At 43.9% G+C, this 21,207-nt stretch overlaps 1 protein-coding gene across 12 annotated transcripts in view; it reads right to left on the bottom strand.

Annotated features, from left to right (window-relative positions):
- Positions 1-20,407, bottom strand: part of STK33 (serine/threonine kinase 33) — a 130,031-nt gene extending 109,624 nt beyond the window's left edge. For 3 of the 12 annotated variants that reach the window (XM_045194354.2, XM_045194364.2, XM_045194365.2), the window contains exons 1-3: positions 19,828-20,030; positions 17,387-17,526; positions 16,485-16,588 (exon numbers count right to left, since the gene is read on the bottom strand). The gene's annotated coding sequence lies outside the window, so the exon portion shown is untranslated. Of the gene's footprint in view, positions 1-8,473; positions 8,611-15,878; positions 15,934-16,484; positions 16,589-17,040; positions 17,079-17,386; positions 17,527-18,977; positions 19,017-19,827; positions 20,031-20,164 lie in introns of those variants that run through there. The other 9 variants (XM_045194358.2, XM_053924510.1, XM_045194357.2 and 6 more) reach the window with 9 other exon arrangements.
- Between the last annotated feature and the right edge of the window lie 800 nt (positions 20,408-21,207).

Here is a 21,207-nt window from a genome sequence, read left to right as displayed (position 1 = left end):
GATACTCACAGAATTGGTTGAATATGGTCGCAAATTAGAGGAAAAAATGAAGGCTATGAAAAGTGAAATAAAGGAAAATGTATAGGACACCAACAGTGACAGGAAGGAAACCGGGACTCAAATCATCAGTTTGGAGCAGCAGGAAGGAAAAAAACATTCAATCAAAACAGAATGAAGAAGCAAGAACAAAAAAAAAAATGAGGAGAGGCTTAGGAACCTCGGGACCACTTTAAACGTTCCAACATCCAAATCATAGGGGTGCCAGAAGGAGAAGAGGAGCAAGAAATGGAAAACTTATTTGAACAAATAATGAAGGAAAACTTCCCCAATCTGGCAAAGGAAATAGACTTCCAGGAAGTCCAGGAAGCTCAGAGAGTCAAAAGAAATTTGACCCAAGGAAGCACACACCAAGGCACAACATAATTACATTACCTAAGATTCAAGATAAGGAGAGAATCTTAAAAGCAGAGAAAAGGAGACAGTTACCTACAAAGGAGTTCTCATTAGACTATCAGCTGATTTCTCAAAAGAGACCTTACAGGCAAGAAGGAGCTGGAAAGAAGTATTTGAAGTCATGAAAGGCAAGGACCTACATGCAAGATTACTCTATCCAGAAAAGCTTTCATTTAGAATGGAAGGGCAGATAGAGTGCTTCCCAGATAAGGTCAAGTTAAAGGAGTTCATCATCACCCAGCCCTTATTATATGAAATGTGAAGGTGCTTATCTAAGAAAAAGAAGATAAAAAATATGAATAGTAAAATGACAACAAACTCACAGCTATTAACAAACCAAACCTAAAAAAAAACTAAGCAAACAACTAGAACAGGAACAGAATCACAGAAATGGAGATCACATGGAGGGTTATCAGTGGGAAGGGTAGGGGGAGAATAGGGGGGAAAGGTACAGAGAATAAGTAGCATAAATGGTAGGTAGAAAATAGACAGGGGGAGGTTAAGAATAGTATAGGAAATGTAGAAGCCAAAGAACTTACATGTACAACCCATGGACATGAAATAAAGGGGGGGAATGCAGGTGGGAGGAGGTGTGCAGGGTGGAGAGGAATAAAGGGGGGGAAATGGGACAACTGTAAAGCATAATCAATAAAATATATTTAATTTTTTTTTAATTAGAAGAAAAGAATTCTCATACCATTTTGACAAACTGAAGAGAAACAACCAAAGTAGAATGTACCACGCAGTATAACTTTAAATAAGTAATCAACTATTTTCATACAAATGACTAAGATTCATCCCTACTCCTTGATTAACACGAAATGACCAAGAAAAAAGGACACACTGGCCATTACCTGAAATTTCTCAGTCAGAGACTCAGACAAGAATGATCCCGTGAGTGGACCAACACTCAGACCCCACTCCCACCGTGTTACTAAGCAGCGTCCCTGGCAGCCATTTAACTTCTGCACCTCAGTCTTCCCAGCTGTAAAATGCGAGTCATGACGCCTGCCAACTAGCACACAGGGATGCTGGAGCTTAATGTGAGACGCTGCATCTGAACCAGCACAAGCAACAGACTCCAGCGGTTCTCGCTCTAGCAAAACTTCCCAAAGTACTAAAATAAACCCTAAATTCGTGTTGCTTTCCATTTTCTCTCCAAATAACCAGATGAATATCACCACAAGTTGAAGTACCGCATTTTTCAGAGTGTCAGATGCATCCCCCAATTTGGGAAGAAAATGGGGGTGCGTCTTATAGTCTGCATGTAGCTTACCTGGCTTCACAGGGGCAGGGGGAGGGGGCGATGGTCCAGTGTGTCTTACAGTCTGAAAAATACGGTATTTTCACTACAATATTTAAAAACTAACGCCTGACTCAGAGACGTGGTACCTTTGTAACAGCAGCTGGTTTAATGGTGCTTTTGTAAATGGATTAATTTGTTATCAGACTAAACGTAAATGTAAGCATTCCATATAAATGTGACAGTCCTTAAAAGAACGAAAGAGGAATAAGCTGTACGTAGGATCACATCCTGAAAATGTGTTAATTCCCATTCTGTTTAGTCCTCCTTCGGCAGAGAGAACGTGCAGAACCAGTGAGAAGTGAAGATGCACCCAGACAAGGCGAGACGAGAGGGCACAGGCACTCCCAGCCCAGCTGAGCGCCAGGTGCAAGGACATCGCAGACGCCACCTCAGAGCCAGGACCAGGAACCTCTGAAAACTGTGGGAAACGAAGCCCTTGGACACTGAGAGTCAAGCGTCATGCAGACAAGACCATCTGATCGCTCACCTCTCTGAGCTACACAACGAGGCCACTGGGAAGCTTACGTATCAATCAGCCAACTCTGTTCTCATCAGACTTTGAGGGAGAGCGGTTGGCAATGGCAGGAACTCAGAGGTGTCAAAACAGGCTGCGAGTCAGGCAGATTCATTTAGAAGAAAGTGGAGCCCTCCTCGGATGAAGAAGGATTTCATTTCAGAGTGGAGACTACCACAGAGTACTAGAGTACAGTAGAGTACTGTAACAGAGCACTGCAAAAGCTAATGGGATACAACCACCAAAATAGGATAGTATTACTCTCTTACATGCGATAATTATGTTCCAAATACAATGCAAATAAACTGAGGTTACATTTCTGGATAAGAGATTTTAAATTTTTTAATTAAAGTGACTTTACTCTGCTTTCTCCAGTTCATTAACTATAGATTTTAATGCTAATAACGAAGAAACAGAAAATAGCCAGAAAGAAATATCAGCAAAGGTATTCCAAGCATGCATAATTAGCAAATTAAATTTTAGGAGAGCAAACCAAACTCATTTTTGGCTCAGATTTCAAAAGTCCCCATGACTTTTCACGAATGCCATTTATAATTTACTGTTTATGCAATGTGCTATAAACAGAGTAATCTTAGCTATGTTTTTTGAATCTGCCAGGTCACCCTCCTTAAGGGTGTCTATCTGGACATGTATTATTTTTCTAGCCTCTTCATGTCAATTTTAAAATATCCAGAGCCACTCCTGAAACCAGTAATTGTCCACTCAGCACAGGAAAATGCAAATTGCTATGTGATACTGACACGTACGTCCCTCCTCCTGTTACGTTCTCCGAGGCAGAAGCTACTTCTCTGCCGCTCGCACTCCCCGTGTGTGACAGCTCTGCAGTCTTCACCGGCAAGCTTACTTTGGTTTCTTCACTTTGCACGTAGGTCTTGAAGTTTTCCTTTGGCCCACGTCCTGGATACACTGAATGGCAACAGAGCCATTACAACTATTTCTATATGGCAACTTTTTCTGAGCAAGCCTTGTACCATAATCCTACTAAGGGTCAAACGCATCAGTGCCTCCCCAGGGAAGTTCTTCCATGCGGTAATGAGTCATTTTCCCTCAGGAATGAAGGTTTCACTCTATTGAGTAAATATCTGCTTATATGCAGACATCTCTCACTCCGGGTCAGTCAACTATGCCATAACCCTCTATTTTCTCATTTTTGAAATCTATAAGCCCTCACATATATATGATTACAGTGCTTAACGTGGAGCCCTGCTGATAGAAAAGCACTCACATATTTGTTGATTTATTGCACAACTGTACTTGGGTTAAAAAAACTTCCATATCAGTAATGCAATACAGCTCTTCCTGTAGAGAGTATCACCGTACTCAGAACAATCCCCTACTTCTCGTTTGGCATATACAGTGGGCTCACACAGGCACGGACAACGTAAATTCAAAGTTACTCATTACAGCACTGTTTGTAACAGCAAACTATTGGGAAACATCCAAATACCCTTCAACAGCAGATGAACTGCATATCCATACTGTGGAATGCAGCAATCTCAAAATGAAGATGCTTTTTTTTTAAGTGGAACAATCTCCTAGATATTGTAAGGCAAAAAAATATCAAGGTGCAGACCTATAGCATGCCACCCCTTGTGTGAAACAGATGTTAAATTTTATGTGCGTGCAAATTGTACATGTATATCTGACACATTCAGTTTCCACATACGTGCACATACAAACAGAACATCTCGGAAAGGACGCTCCTTGTCAGGAAAGGAGTGCCAAGAAGACTAAGAGGGACAAAAGGAAGACCTTTTTCACTGTATACCCCTCTCGTTTTTAAACTACGTATCAAGTGTAACTATTATCTATTCAAAAATAATTAAACTTTAGACTAAAAGAATACATACGACAGTTGCATGCAGAGGCTCTGTAGATAAGACCTGGGTTTAAGTCCCAACTCTGCCATTTACCTGTGTGTGGCCTCAGGCAAGTTCAAGCCCCAGCTTCCTCTCTATAAAATGGGGTCAATCCTGGTTACTGTGACAATTAAATTGAATCAAGTGCCTAGCACAGTGCCTGGGATTTATTATTCAATGTTCTCTTTTAAATGGTAGTGTAGACTTGGAAATCATAGTCATCACCCATCTCTATTTCTCCTTCTTATTCTTAGTGAGCAAATTTTGCTAACTCCTCTTCCAGAAAAGATGTGACATCCAACCATTTCTGTCCATTTTATAAGCATTAGAGATTGACCCAGACCACAAAGAATTAGCTAAACATTTAAATTTTCTAAGCAAGGTAAAAAAAAATACACAAATAAATAAAATAAGTTTCCTTCGCAAGGCAATCAGCAGCCATTGCCCACTGGCCAGTATACAGAGACACAGCCACATAATCTCTACTAAGTACCAGGTGCTACCAATTCACATTCATACCCCTGCTTCACCATTTATAAAGTATTTTCAAACACTTTAGTTTAATTCCTGGAATAAAAATCTCAGCAATAGAAGTCTCCTAACAGACATTCTAAGTTCTCAACAACAATGAGTCAAACAAAGCAGATATTTTTATTCTTCTTTTGTAGATAAATATTTGTAATTAAAGAGCACACTACTAAATATGAATTTAAATGATTTTAAAATAGTAAAATAAATAAAATAAAAGCCAAAGAGGAGGAGTTACCAAAGTGAAACATTCTTTACAAAACAAAATGCCTAGCCGTGACTGGTGCGGCTCAGTGGGTTGGACGTCATTCTGCAAACTGAAAGGTTGCCGGTTCGCCTCTGGCCAGGGCACTTGCCTGCGTTGCAGGGGTCAGGTCTCCACCTGGCAGTGTGCAAGAGGCAGCCGATCGGTGTCTCATACACCGATGTTTCTCTCCCTCTCTTTCTCCCTCCCTTCCCCTCTAAAAATAAATTTTTAAATATTCACCAAAAAAGGCCTATAATTCAGATGTTCCCATTTCACAGCTCGTTTTGCCCACATTTTCACCAGGAAGTCATCAAGAACACGTTCTTCCCTCACCTAGAAGGCTCTGACCTATGTAAATCAAGACCTAGTTCACAGAAGCTGTCCTGGATTCTAGCTACTATGGTAGCAAACAACTTAAACACATACAACAAACTGTCTACTGAGCAGACCTGCCGGGGTGCCCTACGAGCCCCTCAAATTCAACATGCTCACAACAGTAATAATTGTCTCACCTTGCTCCTCCGCCCTCTGTGCTTGCCTGGACTTGCTCTTCCTCCTCAGCCTCCTGGGCTCCCTATTACAGTGAGTGGTCCCGTGATCACCCAAGTGGCCAAACAACGAATCTAAGTCATTCTACTCTTCCTCTCCCTACATCCACAAATGCTGCTCCTATCTCCCAAAATCTTTAGCATTAACCTGCTTCTCTCCAGAATGGATACAGAAGAGAGAGAGTTGGAGAGGAGGGCTTGTGCCTCGTCCCCCAAACTTGCACGACTGGGGAGCAGTGATTAAGAGCACTGACCCTAGTTCCAAACTGGCATGTTCAACCCCAGCTTTCTGATTCTGACCTTGGGTGTATTACTTGGCCTGTGCCTCACGTTTCTCATCTGTCCAATCAAGATAATATTAGCAGCTACCTGACAGGACTGTTGTAAAATATAAATGAATATAAAAGAATATAATGTAAGTGCTTGGAATAATGTCTGGTACACTTTATAGTATTCACTGCTATTTATAACAGAAACGTCATGTTTTAATATAAGACATTTGTTGTACAACAATGTAAAATCCAGAATTTTTTCATCAAGACAGAAAATGAAAACACAGTCCAACGCCCGATTAATCTGCGCCCCGTCACACTGACGTTTTCGTCATGTTAAGCCGATGGCCATCTCCCTACACTCAGCTGCAGTGTTTCTTACCGGGGTTACCACACCAGCCTGCGATTAGCCGGTCTCTTCATCTCCAGCCCTCTCCAATATATTCTCCACACTGCAGCCAAAATGAGTTTTCTAAAATGAATGTCTACTCCTGCTATTCCCCGGTTAAAGCTCTTCGAACTCTCCCTGTTGCCCTGAGCTAAAATCTGGACCCCACAGGGCTGGCAGAGCCCCCCCCCACCCCCCGAAGCGCACGATGCAGTCTCTGGACTCAGCCCCACCTCACTCTCCAGGCCCCTGTGGCCATTTTCCTCTGTTCTCTCCACGCTGTCAGTTCCTATGTCTCTCAGACTCAGACTTCTGCTTATGTCATTTCCTGTGCTTGGGACACCGTGCCCATCACTCCGCCTTTCCCCTGAATAACCTCTGCCCACCCTTTGATCTTAATTTAAGTGTCACTTCATCCAAAAACACATCTCCTGGCCCCCAAGGCTGGAGGAGGCGCCCTTCCTGCAAGTCAAGCAGCACCACGCACTCCCCGTCACAGCGCCTTTCTCGGTGGCCTGGCCACTTGTCTGGATCCCCCTCCCAGCTGCGAGCTCTGTGACGGGGACTGCAGCTGCTTCTACACCAGTGCTCACCCCAGTGCCTGCCACATGGCAGGTGCTTTTTAAAACATCTGTTGAATTTAAATAACTTAATATCACAAATAGGGCTTCCCAAGATTTATGAATATTTTACAAACAACAGTAAATGTAAAGAATTCTTTGAAACTCAAGTAAACCAAGTAATAAAAAACTAATAAATACAGAAGTTGAAAGCCTTAGGAATACACTCCATATGAGAGAATCTAATCATTATGACTGTTCAGTGACCAGGTCAGACTCCTTGAAAAATGACAAAATAGGCTTCTCAGTAGAATAGGTAGAAATAGCTTCCAGTAATGCAGAGGCAAGAAATCAAGAGCAACCATAGATCTCCTGCTAAGCCTCTGGAAATCAAAAAAAAAAAAAAAAAAAAAAAAAAAAGTCTATCATAGGGGATCTTTTTTTAAAGATATAAAATACATGCTCAAACCTCCTGGCCGACTATAAATTCCACCATGCTGAACTGAAAAATCAATGCCTGAAGTTAATGCAGGTGAAACAACATGGACAAGTACAAAAGCTGAATAAATACTAAATCCTACCTCTACCTCAATTTCCAATTCTCTTATTCCGCGCCCCCCCCAACCCCGAACACACACACACAGTCAGTCCCTCCGTCCTCCGCACTCCGCAGCACTGTACACTTGGCGCTGGGGTGACTTTCGTCACGCTCTGGCACACTCTTCCTGTGCTCGCCCCCACCCGGCTCTCATGCAGACCCAGACGGTGCCATCAATTCATTGCTGAATCTCTAGCGCTCTCCCAGTGCACCCAGTAGTGGGTATTCAGTTGTTTGCGAGAAGGAGAAAAAGAAGGAAGACAAGGGGAGAGAAAGGAAGAAGATCAATCTCTTTATAGAAATAAGCCAAAAAGTAGCAGTTGAGGAGGTAGAGAAGCCCTACAGATGTTTTTTTTTAAAGCCTGAAAGAAGTTAAATGGCTGAAAGTTAACATTCAGATAATGTAGGAAACTTTTAACAATATGAATTAACCATAGAAACAATGTCTCATTCCACTGGCACTCGACAAACAAGCTTGTAAAGTAAAGAGCTCCATGTAGGTTCTTTATCAATTCTGTGTAGAAGCACAGAGGCAATTAAATATGGGGGAGGGGAGCAGAAACGGGAGGAGGAAAAAAAAGCTGATCCATGCTCCAGCTGGTACCTAAGAGGCCACAATGATTCCAAATACTTCCAAAATGGATGTCTATGGCCAATATTACTAATAACATTTTGAGAAAGATACACAAAGATGTTTTACAATCAAGGAGAGAAAAGAAAAATGTTGATATTCTCGACAGAAACTCATTGTTAGATTTTCACTAAGCAGCATGACTGTAAAATGTTCAGACATAAATGATAAATTCACTTGTTTAGTATTTGTATCAGATATGCAAATATTTGAAAAATCGCACATATATTTCAACATTAAATATCACTATATTGCACAGTATTCACGCTGGAGTTGGAAGAAAGACGACTCTATAGAAGATTTGTTTTTGGCAGAGTCGGAGAATCTGTCCATCCTCCAAGACAGCCGAGGATCTCCCCGTGTCCCTAGTGAACTTACGGACATCCCCCAAATCCTCCAACACCAGTGGCCTGGGTCGTGCTAGGGTTCATGCAAGAGAGATGTAATCTGGCCTAACCACATATGCTTTGGGCTCTTTAAATGGAAAGATTTAAAGAATTCTAAAACCTGTATCTTCCTCACCAGGGAAATTCTCCGGCATGACTTACATTTTCAAAATACTGGATGAAAGCCTGAAGAGCACCCACACTGAGATGAGGCGCATCCCAGAAGAGACTTCGCTAGTGCCTTAGCACCGCAGAGGAAAGTCTTCTGACAGGGACTCAGCTGTGCCTGGAGGCTTAGTCTGTTCCAAAAAGAAGACACATAACTTCCCCTATTTTATTAATTATTGGCACGATAACCTACATCACTTTAAAGGCATTCCATCCAGAGTGAGCAAACTGTTTGAAAGCTAAATGCACTAAATCTTCTTTCATGGGACCTGTAAGTATTTTTTGAACTCTTAATGGTTTTCACTTAATGCTTTATTTTAAGATCAGATTTAATTATTTCATAAAACCAGTAGTTCTTAAGGAAGATGGATTTCATTTTACCTCAGTATCTATTACCCCAGGTCAGAACTGCAGTGAATTGTGATGCCATTTGAAACCGCTAGTACTGTGCTCGACAATCCAATTAGTAAACGAGTCTGAAAACACAATTTTCCAAAATGACTATAGTGCTCCCACTTCCTATTCTTAAATATATAAAACTCTAATTGAATGTCCACGCTATTTTATTTATAGATCTTTAACCCACCAGTTAAATAAGCTCCCAATAACCCACCAGTTTTTAATTCCTATTCCCACAAAGGCTCTTTGTTGGCTCTATTGTGAAGACTTAACAGAGCTGTATTTTTAAAAATCAATTTGATAAATAAATGTCAAAATAATAAACATTTTCTTGTGAGACTCATGGGTCTCTAAAGCATATATATTGTAACAGTAGGAACAAAGGACAAAGCTATGAAAATATAATAAATCTCAATGACATAAAACAGATGTATGTGAATAGGTACAAAGTCTGGGAAAATTCCAGCCAATGTTAATATGATGAGAACTGTTTGCAAGACGTCGATGTAACCTGACAGCCAGGGAGAGTGGACTGGAATGAGCATGTGCGAACAATGACGACTTCACTGTACTAGTCAGTGGGGGTGGTAGACATCATTGAGTGAGCGTGTGTGCTGTGTGGCTGTCTCACTCAAAATGACAGTGAGTAGAGCAATGAATCTGCATCAAACTTTGCCTTAAGCTTGAACATTTCTTCACAGAAACTATCTGGAGGATTCAGAAGGCCACAGCCATGGGCAGCTGGTGATTGGCAGCTTCATTACCACCATGCACCCACAAACACATCACATCTCGTGCAGTTTTTTGGTGAAACATCGAATCACCCAGGTGACTCAGACCCCCTACAGCCCAGATTTGGTGCCCTGCAACTTCTGGCTTTTCCCAAAACTAAAATCACCTTTGAAAGGGAAGAGATTTCAGACCTTCGATGAGATTCAGGAAAATTTAACAGGGCAGCTGACGGCAATTGGAAGAACTGTGTGAGGTCCCAAGGGGCCTACTTTGAAGGGGACTAAGGTGTCATTATCCTACGTACAATGTTTCTTGTGTCTTCTATCTTCTTCAATAAATGTCTCTATTTTTCAGAGTACATGGCTGGATACCTTCTGGACACATCTCGTATATATGTGCATGTGGTATATACCCACTATGTGAATTACCTACCAAAAAAATGTAATGTCAGGAAGTTTTTATCCACCACATCACCACTTCCTGTGCTGCAGTATGTTCGGTAATATAAAAATCAATTATATTAACCACTAAAGCAAAACCTAGAATGGAGAAGTAACCACATCATAGTATCAGGAGTGGGAAGGAACCACAGAATCCAGAAACTGGAAAGAGTACCCAAGGACATGTGGTACAGCTCGGAACTCCTTTCACAGACGATCGGACGTGTGCTGACGTGTGTTGATGTGTGCTGATGTGTGCTGACGTATGCTGACATGTGATGTGTGCTGACGTGTGCTGACGTGGACACTGTGAAAGGTTTTCCAGTGACAGGGGGCCACTGTTTACTTCCCCCAATCATTCCATTGGACACCAATGACGGACTGGTTCTCCTCATAGTGAGTCAAAATTATTTTCCTGCAAATCTTCCTTCCTAATCTATCCTTCTTAGGATATGCCTCGTCCCTCTTTAACAGGTCTCAGTCTTCTTGTTATAAGGAAATAAGCATGTGTCCCTTGGTCCTGTTTCCTACAGGCCAGCCATCTTTCCTACATCGCTGCTACCCTCAGCTGTTCTTCATATCATTTAAAGACCCTTCACCATCGCAAGCCCTTCACTCTCCTCTGGGTGAAATTCAATTTGCCCAAATCTCTATTAAAAAATGGCACCCAGCCCTGGCTGGTGTGGCTCGGTGGACTGAGTGCCAGCCTGCAAATCAAAGGAAGGGTTGCTGGTTTGATTCCCAGTCAGGGCACATGCCTGGGTTGTGGGCCAGGTCCCCAGTAGGGGGCAAGAGGCAACCACACATCAATGTTTCTCTCCTTCTCTTTCCCCCTCCCTTCCCCTCTCTAAAAATAAATAAATAAAATATTTTTTAAATGGCACCCAGAACTAAAATTCATACTCTACAAATTATTATCAACATTTATTCACTAGGAAACAGATATTTAGGGAAGAGTCAAACCGAAGAACCTTCTGCTTCCTAGGGAGCAAGTCTTGGCACGTACTATGGAAAGAACTAAATGAACAGAAAGTATCAATCAATGCAAAGACAGTGATGAGAAAAGTATAGGGCGGGTATGAAAAATAGATAGTATCATCAAGCCATTTGTTCTGAAGTTAAACACCCTGGACCCTAGTCCATACCTAAATTATCTGAGACACTGGTAATACAAATGTAATGTAACCAAACTTTCTAAGTTTGCAATAGCAGAGGTATACAAGCATATGGAAGAGTCATAGGCTTTTATTTAAAAATTCCTTTTATCTTATCTAAAGAATCAAATGAAATCAAAATACTAGATGTAATTAAGACTGTTTAGTTTCCCTGGAGATTATACCAATCAGACATGTTAAGCATTCTAGGAATGAAACATTTGATACAATTAAGGAAATCCTACTGGAAAAAAATTAGCCTGAAAAAGAGATAATATGGGGCTAAGAAATGGCTTATTAATAACTCATTCAATTCTGAGTATAATAAATACAGCTATTACAATTTCAATTCACTAGTGGCTGAGCTCAAAAAGCTAAAACTCAATCTGCCTCAAGAAACCAGATCTAATCAGTAGTCACTGCCTGCTACATTTATTAAATCATGAAATTATTTTAGGCTTAAAGGAATTTAGATGGAAAAAAAAAAAAGAAGCTAGTAAGAGGTAGGGTCAGAATCCCAGACCAAAATCTGGCACCTCACCTACTATATTGAAACAAGCCTTCAAGAAAACAGCTACACACCCTCCCTCCATCTCCCTTCCCACCTCTACCCAATCTTCTTTTGAAGCCCAGTTCTTCAATGACTTAGAATGTGGGGAGAGTCTCAGAACTATGACCTACGCAAACGACCTCCAGAAATTCAGACATGTTCTTTCATGTCTGAAGGGACAGCTCAGACTAGGGAACGTGTGGCTGCATACACGGAGGATGGATGCCACCAACAAGCCTAGACTCAGGTCTCAAGGGAGACCTGGGAGTCACAGCCATGCGGCAGGGCCAGCCAGGGCCTCCATGGAGATCAGAAGAGAGGTGCTAACTAGGCCGAAGTGAGAAGCGCCCAAGGGCAGCACCTCTAGTTCAGGGGCCTTCCCCATACACCCGGCCCTTCTCCGAGCGCTCTCTCCCCTGGGTCTCAGCCAGCGTGATAGGTTGGTCTTTCCCATTACCTACTAAATCCTGGGGCAAACGGGAGATGGACCCTTCCAGAGAAAGTGTAAAGCCACACAGGGAGCCCCACATAAGCAATCACCTCCAAGGAGATAGGCCAGTAACCTAGGATGATACCAAAGTGTCAGGATGAGAGATGAAGAGAATGGGGAAGGCAAACGCCCAAAATAGCAGATGCTTGGAGAAAATGCTAGACAAAGAGAAGGAGTTTTTAAAGCTAGGCTTAGAATAAGGAGAGTAAAGCCAAAGCAGGTGTTAATTCTGAACTACAAATTGTGCTTCCATCTTCTCCATCAAAACTGATCTCAACTCTCAGCCCGGCACACCAGTCTCTTTGTAAGCTAAGCACTGCTGTCCTGTCCAGAGGTCAGCTGTGATTATAACCCTGGATATCAACTTTCTTAAAGACCTACACCCTTTCCCTCCACCAGGCCTTTGGGCCTGCCGTTCATTCTGCCTCAGAGTCCTTCCCCCTTCTGCTCGCCCGCCCCTAACTTCCCTAGGCAGCCTCAGGAGTGCTCTCTCTCCAACCCCCACAGCACCAGTCCATGAGTCTCTCACGGCACCTCCCACCGGCTATTACAATGTTTTGGTTTTGCTTTCCTCACAACAGACCGTAAGCCCTCAAAAACTGTTACCTTTGCATTTCAAGAACCTAGCATAGCAATATGACCTGTGATTTCTCTCTTTCTCCATTTATCCACCTGTAAAATGGGGATACCATTCATATTTACTTCATAGGGTTGTGTATAAAAATCCAAATTGTAAAGAAGTGAAAATCCAGCTAGCAAGAAAAGGGTATGACAAATAATTTTGAATATCATTAGTTTCTTGAAGGTGATTTAAAAATAAAAATAAGCAAAAAGACTACAAAAAAAAAAAAAAGAACCTAGCATAGTCTGCCCCATAATTTAGTAAGTGAATGAATCAAATAAGGGAAGGGAGAATGAGGGAAGTGGTAACAATGTGCCAGCTTGGCTCACGTATGCCTGTCCGTCTCCCCCCGACTTGCGATGGGCGCACAGGGAAGTGTGTGTGGCATACAGTAAATGGTAACAGAAACTAAGTGAAGCAAGTAAAGAAGCGTGAGAGCATGCTGACAGGCTCAGCAAGGCGCTGTGGTCATGAAGGTCCCTTCTAGCTCTGAGAATGTGCGGAGTTTTTTTTTTAATTATGCTATTTGTACAAATTTATACAAAGTTCCCAGGAAATCTGGAAAACAGAGAAGGGAAACTAGCATTCACTGAAGGACTACAAATTTACTAGACACTTTACATGGGATCTTTAATTTGTTTTTCATAATCACCCTGGAAAATTGGGACGATAAGCCCCATTTTGTCAATAAAGAGACCAAAGACAGAAGTCAGAGCCAAAATTTGAACTGCGGTGAGACTGACCCCAACCCTAAGCTTTTTCCATACTGTACACTGGAACCTCTGAGAGGAACTCAAGGCCCCCTTCCCTGTCTTTTCGTTTGAAGGGACAAAGTTCTGACACCAGCCAAGGCTCAATTAAGTCGTGATTCCAGAGAGAAGAGCTTTCAGGGGGAGGTGCAGAGCGGTGAAGCTCTGTCTTCCCGTGAGGCTCACTCCCTTTTCTTTACGGTGCACCTGACTCTTCCTATTCCTCCCACGAGGCTGGAAGGAAAATTTTAGGGACTCTTCAGCTGAGGATGAAGCAACTGTTCCTTTGGTCTTCCCATGTGCCAGAAGGTCAAGTGGAAATCAGGTTACTACTCCGAGAAAAGATGGCAAAGGGGCAGCCACATGGGTGCACTTAGAGACCTCAGGTTAAAGGAGGAAGCAGCCCTGAAACTTATATCCCTAAAAGCCAAGTCACCGAGTTATAAGCCTACATAGAAATTCGGGGCTAAGATGAGTGTGTGAAAGAGCTGTGGTACATACATACAAAGGAGTAAGACTCAGCCATAAAAAAAGAATGAAACCTTCCCATTTGTGAGAGCAGGGATGGACCTGGAGGATATTCCGCTACGTGAAATAAGCCAGTCAGAGAAAGACAACTACCATATGATCTCACTCATATGTGGAATCTAAAGAGCAAAATAAATGAACAAACAAAACAGAACCAGACTCCTAGATACGGAGAACAGAATGATGGTTGCCAGAGGGGAGGAACACTTGGGGGGCTGGGTGAAAAAGATGGAGGGATTTAAAACTAACAATTGGTGGTTGCAGAACAGTCTGAGGGCTGTAAAGTACATCACAGGGAATACAGTCAATAGCATCGCAGTAACTACATGTGGTGCCAGGTGGGTACGGGAACCATCGGGGGAACGTTTTCTCAAGTCTGTAACTGTCTAACCACTGTGCCGTACACCAGACACTAACACAACATAATAGTGAATGTAAACTGCAATTGGAAAATAAAACTTCAATTTTTTTAAAGAGAAAATTTGAATGACAAACAACAAGAAATTTAGAGCTAAAGTTTTAGATAGCAACACAGATACTCCCCTGCCTGGAGTGTCCTCTGTGCAGGGTGGTGCCATCTGACTGAGGGGACGAGGAGTCGGCCAAATTTTGTCCCCCCAGAACGTGACTCACAAGCTGACTCAAACGCACGAAGTGAGGTGCACGATAAGTGCCGCTGGGACAGCTGGACAGCCACGAGGGAATGGGGACGCTTGCCTCGCACGTGCACAAAAATTTACTCAGAGTGGACCGAAGACCTAAATGTAAGCACTGAAGCTATAAAACTCTCAGAAGAAAACATGCAGGTAAATCTTCAGCACGATGGTTTTTTAGACATGACCTCTAAAGCCAAGCAACCAGCGAAAAAACAGACATATTGGACTTCATAAAATTAAAAACTTTTGTTCCTCAAAGGACACTACCAAAAAAGTAAGAAGAGAATCTACAGAATGGGAGAAAATATTTGCAAATCACATATCTGATACGGGTCTAGTATTCAGAATATATAAAAGACTCGTAGAACAATAAAAAAAAAAATCTGAATTAAAAAAATGATGTAGGAGGTGGGACTGGCTGGGGTGGGGTGGAGGGATGGGGAGAAAAGGCATACAACTGTAACTGAATAACAAGAAAAATTTTTAAAAATAAAAAATAAATAAATAATTTAAAAATGATTGAAATAGATATTTCTCCAAAGAGAGACGAATGGCCCATGAACAGGAAAAGATGTTCCACATCATCAGTCATCAGGGAGACGCAAAGGAAAGCTGTAGCGAGGTGCCGCCTCACGTCCTGCTAGGACGGCCACAAAAGGACGATTAACAGGTGGTGTGATGTGGGGCAACGAGAACCATCACACGTGCTGGCAGGAATGGAAAATGGTGCAGCCGCTCTGGAAAAGAGTTCAGCAGTCTCCAAAAAGTCAGCACAGAGCTACTATATGACCAGCAATTCCGCGTCTAGGTACACACAAGAGAAGTGAAAACAAACGTTCACACGAAAGCTGGTATGCACATACTCATAGCAGTGCTGTTCACCAATAGCCAAAAACCAGCCCAATGCCATCTACTGACGAGTGGATAACCAAAACGCGGTGTAGTCATACAATGAAATTGTATTTGCTCAGAAAAAGGAATAAACTACTGATACAAACGCAAAGAGAAATGATTCTTGAAAACATGCTAAGTGAGAAAAGCCAAATGCAAAAGGCCGCACGTTATATGGCTCCACTTACGTGAAATGTCCAAAGCAGGCAGTTCCATAGAGAGGAGATCAGTGCTTGCCAGGGCCTGGACAAGGAGAGAACGGGGAGCCCCTGCTCATGGGTGTGGGGTTTCTTCTGGGGGGACGAAACATTCTGGAACTAGACAGTGCTGACTATTGCAAAACCTTGTGATATACTAAAACGTTAACTGCATACTTTAAAAGGGTGAACTGGGTAATACATCACAACTTAAAAAGTGAGGTCCAACTGTAAGAAGGAGCAAGGGCACACATTATATCGTATGTGCCATCGAAGAGATATGACAGAAAGCAGTTAACTTGAAAATCCCTACTGGACATGGGGGCTTACGTTCCTAATAACAAATATGAAAATAATTGAATTTTATGACCATACTGGATATGAGTGCTTACTTTCATAATAATACAAAAATAACTGAATTTTATTGCCATAAACTTAACAACAACATAAAAAAAATTAAGAGAAAAAACTAATTTGATTTCCACGAAACACGTTCAAGGATATTTGCTTTCTTCCCAGTATCTCAGCTGGGTGGAGGCTGCGCTCCCTGGAGCAGACGCGAGAGCCTCCCGTTAGGTGTGCGAACTGCAAACCAACCTGATGCAGGCACAGGGCACAGGAACCCGGCCTCCGACGCACTGCCTTTGCTGAGTCCCAAGTGGATTCTCTGCCAGCAACTGTCACCGCAGGTGAGCGTTCCACTGTGATAAGGACAAAGTAACAGTATCACCCTTTGCAGCATTATCTTTTAGGGCTTTTTATTGGAAATCACACTAAATTCTCACTCATTAACTCCTCCTTAATTTGCTGACAACACAAAATAACATTTTTAAGAAAACATAGTTGGTCTCTATATGAAGTTTCAAAACATAAAAGCAATGAAGCAAAAAGAAAAAGATTAATAGGCAGACAACATAAAGTTGTTTTAAATTCAATAAATTCAAAGCCATTAAAAATTAAAGGAAAAGGCAACTGGAGGGAAAAGTCCCATGATAGGCAAGGGTTAACATTCTTGTTCCATCAAGAGTTCACACCAATCAGTGTCTGGCCAAGTGATCCCCTCCTTGTCTGTACAAAAAACCCTGTAAGGTTCCTATAAAAAAATAGGTTATAGCTTCTTTCTTCCAGGTCCAGGATCACTCTTGCCTCCTACCTGGATGCCCTCTTTCTCCTGTCTTATTACAAGGCCGGTTCAGATGCACTGACAGTCAGCCTTGTCTTGATCTCAGATTTTCCCCAAGACCCAGCCTCTGAAACGCTGTCTACATTGTTCTGTAGCCTGCAGGCAAGTAACAACTCGCCCCAGACTCCAGGGAAACCCATGCAATAAATTCCAGCCAAAGCCCAGCATCCTGGCCCCTGCCTGGGCTGGGAGAGGCAGAAATCAAACAATTAAACAATTGGAGAAAAGAAATATCTAATAGCTAACAAGATTTTTTAATGCTTAGCCACATTAATAATGAAAGATGTGAGTTAAAATAAGGAGGTACTATTTTTACCTGTGATGTTGACGAAGGTTTTTTTAAATAACAATGCCAACGTGGGTGTCAGGAACTGGTGGCAGGGTGGCAAGCTAGGACAATCTCTCTGAAGGCGGCAACTCATTTCAAGGGCATTCACAATGAGCCTGCCTTTGACCCTGTAATTTCATTTTTAAGAAATGATCTTCAGTAATTAAAAATCCAATCAAAAGATTTAAGTATGAAGACGTTCCTCTTGACATTTTTGTACTTGAAATAGAAATATCCGACCATAAGTAAATTGTGGTTCGTCCACAATGTGGATTATTGTGGAGCCAATAAAAAGGATACAGCTGACCCTTCTAAAGCACTAAGGCCCACTCACTGCTTTAAGGAGTTAACAGGTATTAATTCCTTTACTCCTCGCAACAGCACGAACGGAACCTGTGAGCTAGCCAGGTGCCAGGATCATCTCTATTTCACAGCCGAGGAATCTGAGGCACAGAGGAGTACAGTGGTTGATTCAAGGTTACAGTGGGACGGACTCACATGCCCTTATCTGAAATCCAGAATCCAGCAAGCTCTCTGGAAACCCAGTGTTCTCATACACGAGTGGGAAACTCAAAACCTGACCTGAACTGATGGGAAACTATGTACAGTCTTCATTTATTCCATGTAGAGTGAAGTCATCTTACAAATTAACATTTTATTACAGGTACTGCCCCAGGCCCCACTAGAAGTGATATCGTAACACACTGTGTTATCTTTCCTATAATCTGAAAAATTCTGAATTTAAAACACAACTAGGCCCACAGGTCTCAGATACAGAACTGCGGCGGAGCTGAAATTTAAATCAAAGCACCTGCCTGGCTTTGGAGCCTGTGCTCTCAGCCACTGAAGGACATTTTCAGAGGCTGTCTGATGATGTGGCAAAATGCTTCTAATTCAAACAGTCAAGCATTCATCAACTACACACTATGTATGTGCCAGACACACACAGAGAAATAAAACTGCATTCCTGACAAGTGCTACTAAGAAAAAATAACCGGCCTCAGGAAAGCCTAGACCCTAAGGGGGTTCGTCCTAGACAGAGAGGTCAGAGGCAGTTTCTCTGAGGAAACACTTGATCTGAGATGTGAAGGATGAGCTATTTCAGACTACAGAGGGAAGAGCACACCTGGCAGGGAGGAGGGCATGGGCGAAGGCCTGTAGGAGGAAGGAAAATGGTGACAAAGGACTGAAAAAGGGCAAATGTAATGAACACAGGGAACCAGGGGAGCCTGGAGAAGAGGAAGGGGCCACAGGGCCTTCCTTATAGGTAGAGCAACCATATGCCCCCATCTGCCTGATGGACAGTCCCAGCGTAAATAAGAGCAACCTATTTTACTCTCAAAAATACCTCGATCCGGATAATAAAGTACATGGTCACCCACGTTAGAGACCACATTAAAGAGTTGTATTTTTAACCTACAAACAACGAGAAGTCGTAATGGATTTTAAGGCAAGGGGGGAGGGGAATCATAATTAAATTTTAATTTTTAACAGATTACCCCTGCTGCAGCACCAAGAACACACGGGCATACCCAAAGGACAGCGTTAATATCTCCAGACCAGTTAGGAGGCTACTTACAGGAGACTCAGCCAGAGAAATTGGCAGCTTGGTCCAGAGTGATAGTGGCAGGGACGGAAATAACTGTAAGTGCATGAATTTGAGATGGATTTGATGATAAAATGAACAGACCTTGATGGTGATTTGGATAGGGAAAGAGATGGAATGGCGGACGCCAAGGATGCGTCCGAGACTTCTGGCTTCCAAACCAGATGGATAACTCCTTGAGATAGGAGCAGGACAGATTTACACGGGCCAGAAATGTAAACGTGTGAGACACGTGCATGCCGGCTGTAATCTGAAGCATGGGCCTGGAAGAGTGTACAAAACAGGGAGAGGACGTTTAGGTTCAAAGCGCGTTGTTTCTCTCCATTCTCAGAGCCCTCTCCAACGCGCGACCACCCAGTTTTCTGGCTGGATACTGGAGCTGCTTGGTGGTCAGACAAGAAAGGAGGTCGTGTTCAGCTGATGGGCGCCCGGGACTGTCGCACCACTTGTAGCACGCACCTACCCCTTACACCTAACACTCCAGTGTTTTACATTTACTGGTCCCAGAGGAGCTTCACCTGCCGGCTCCTTGAAAACCCACAGTTCTGTGAGAAATTGTCTGCAGCTACAGACGAGGAAACTGAGGTAGAGTGCTTAAATTACCTGTCCGCTAGCCAGTAAGGGCTGGTCTTACGCCTCGCTATTTCCGGGTATGTGCATCCACTGTGGGCAAGGGGCCCTATTAAGTGCTGTAACAAAGGGCTACCGTTGTATGAGGCCCTACTACGTGTTAGGCGTTAGGAGATTTAAAAAAGACTGAAAGGAAGAGAAAAAACAACTTGAAACCTTTTAGGATGGGTTAATTTTGCCGAATCACACTTACCCTATAGTAAGTTCGCTTTAAACTTTGAAAAAAGGTCAGATCCCAAGATGGGGTGGAGGTGAGAGGTGGAGACGAACCCACGGCAGCCAGAGACCACCCCAAACACCGGGCCGGGGGAAACGGACTCCCAACGGCTCGGCCCCGCAGACGCCAGGAGGGGAGCGCCCGCCCTGGTCTGCTCCCTCCGCGGCTGGGCCGCCAGCCGACCGGCAGCTGGAGGCCCAGCGGCCCGTTTGCCGGCGCGTTGCTATAGCAACGGCCGCGTCCAGCCGCAGCCCGGGACTCCCTCCCGCTCGCACGGAGCCCGCCCCTTGCGGCGACGCCAGCTGCCGCTCACCCCAGCCGCCGAGCGAGCCGGTCCCCGACCTGTGTGCACACCTGGCGCGGGTGGTCGCCGGGCCCGGAATGCCGCACCTGGAGCCACTTCCAGGCGGGCGGAACAGCCGCGGGAAGGAGGACGGGGGCCGCGCGAGGACAAAGCTCCTTCTACCCACCGCCCCTCGGAGCCCACGTGCCCGGCTGCGCCCCCAGGCGACCCCGAAAGCTGCCCCTCTTAGGGCGGGACCTGATAATCCTGTCTCCGGGACCGAGAAGCAGCCTCGTGACACGAAATTAAAACTCCCAAACGGTGAAATCACAGAACCAAGGTGATGGCTGGGCCAGTATTCTCCCCCAGGCCCGCGGTGTGGTCCGCAGCCAGTTGGACCTTGCTTTGCGGTGGGTTCCGAACTCGCCTAAAAAGACAGAACAGTGAACCGGGCGTCAGTGTGCAGGGAGCCCTAGGAGGAAGGAGTTTGTCCCCACCTAGGGGCTGAGAGGCTCCTGACAGACCAAATGACGGTTCCCGCCGGACACAAACTTCTGTGAAACCTTGGGGCTGCCGGCCGCTGCCTGGACGCTAGATACCGACCGCTCCGCCCGCCGCTGCTGCGTTGCCGGACCCGGACGGGGAGTAGCTTCTGTGGACCTGGGCCCTGCTCTCTAGCAGCTGTGGGGAAGATACCCAACTCTCCTAATACTAGCCTAATCATGTGAGGCTGATAGCCTCTAACATTTGATTGATAACCGAGCGCTTGGTACAGCAGGCCTATTCATTTTATTGCTTGGAGACAGGGGTACCTTTGGCAACTGGTTCATCCTGTGCGGTTCACCGGAAAACTCAAAATGGCCGTGGCGGGCGACTGGCAGCTTCAAGTTTTTGCACACTTTCCAAGCACAAATAATCCCCATCATGTCCTCTGCTGTAGAACTTGGGGGGATTGGCAAGAGGTTTTTTTGTTTGTTTTTCCTGGAGAAATACAGACCTATTGTCTAACAAGGGTCTGGAAAGGCCTGCAGGAGTTTTCTCTGTGGCCCTCCCCCAACCCCACCTCCATCACG

The sequence above is a fragment of the Desmodus rotundus genome, chromosome 5 (genome assembly GCF_022682495.2).
Source record: "Desmodus rotundus isolate HL8 chromosome 5, HLdesRot8A.1, whole genome shotgun sequence".
Taxonomy (NCBI): Eukaryota; Metazoa; Chordata; class Mammalia; order Chiroptera; family Phyllostomidae; genus Desmodus; species Desmodus rotundus.
Note: the sequence above shows the minus strand (reverse complement) of the source record. Positions and strands in the feature narration are given on the sequence as shown.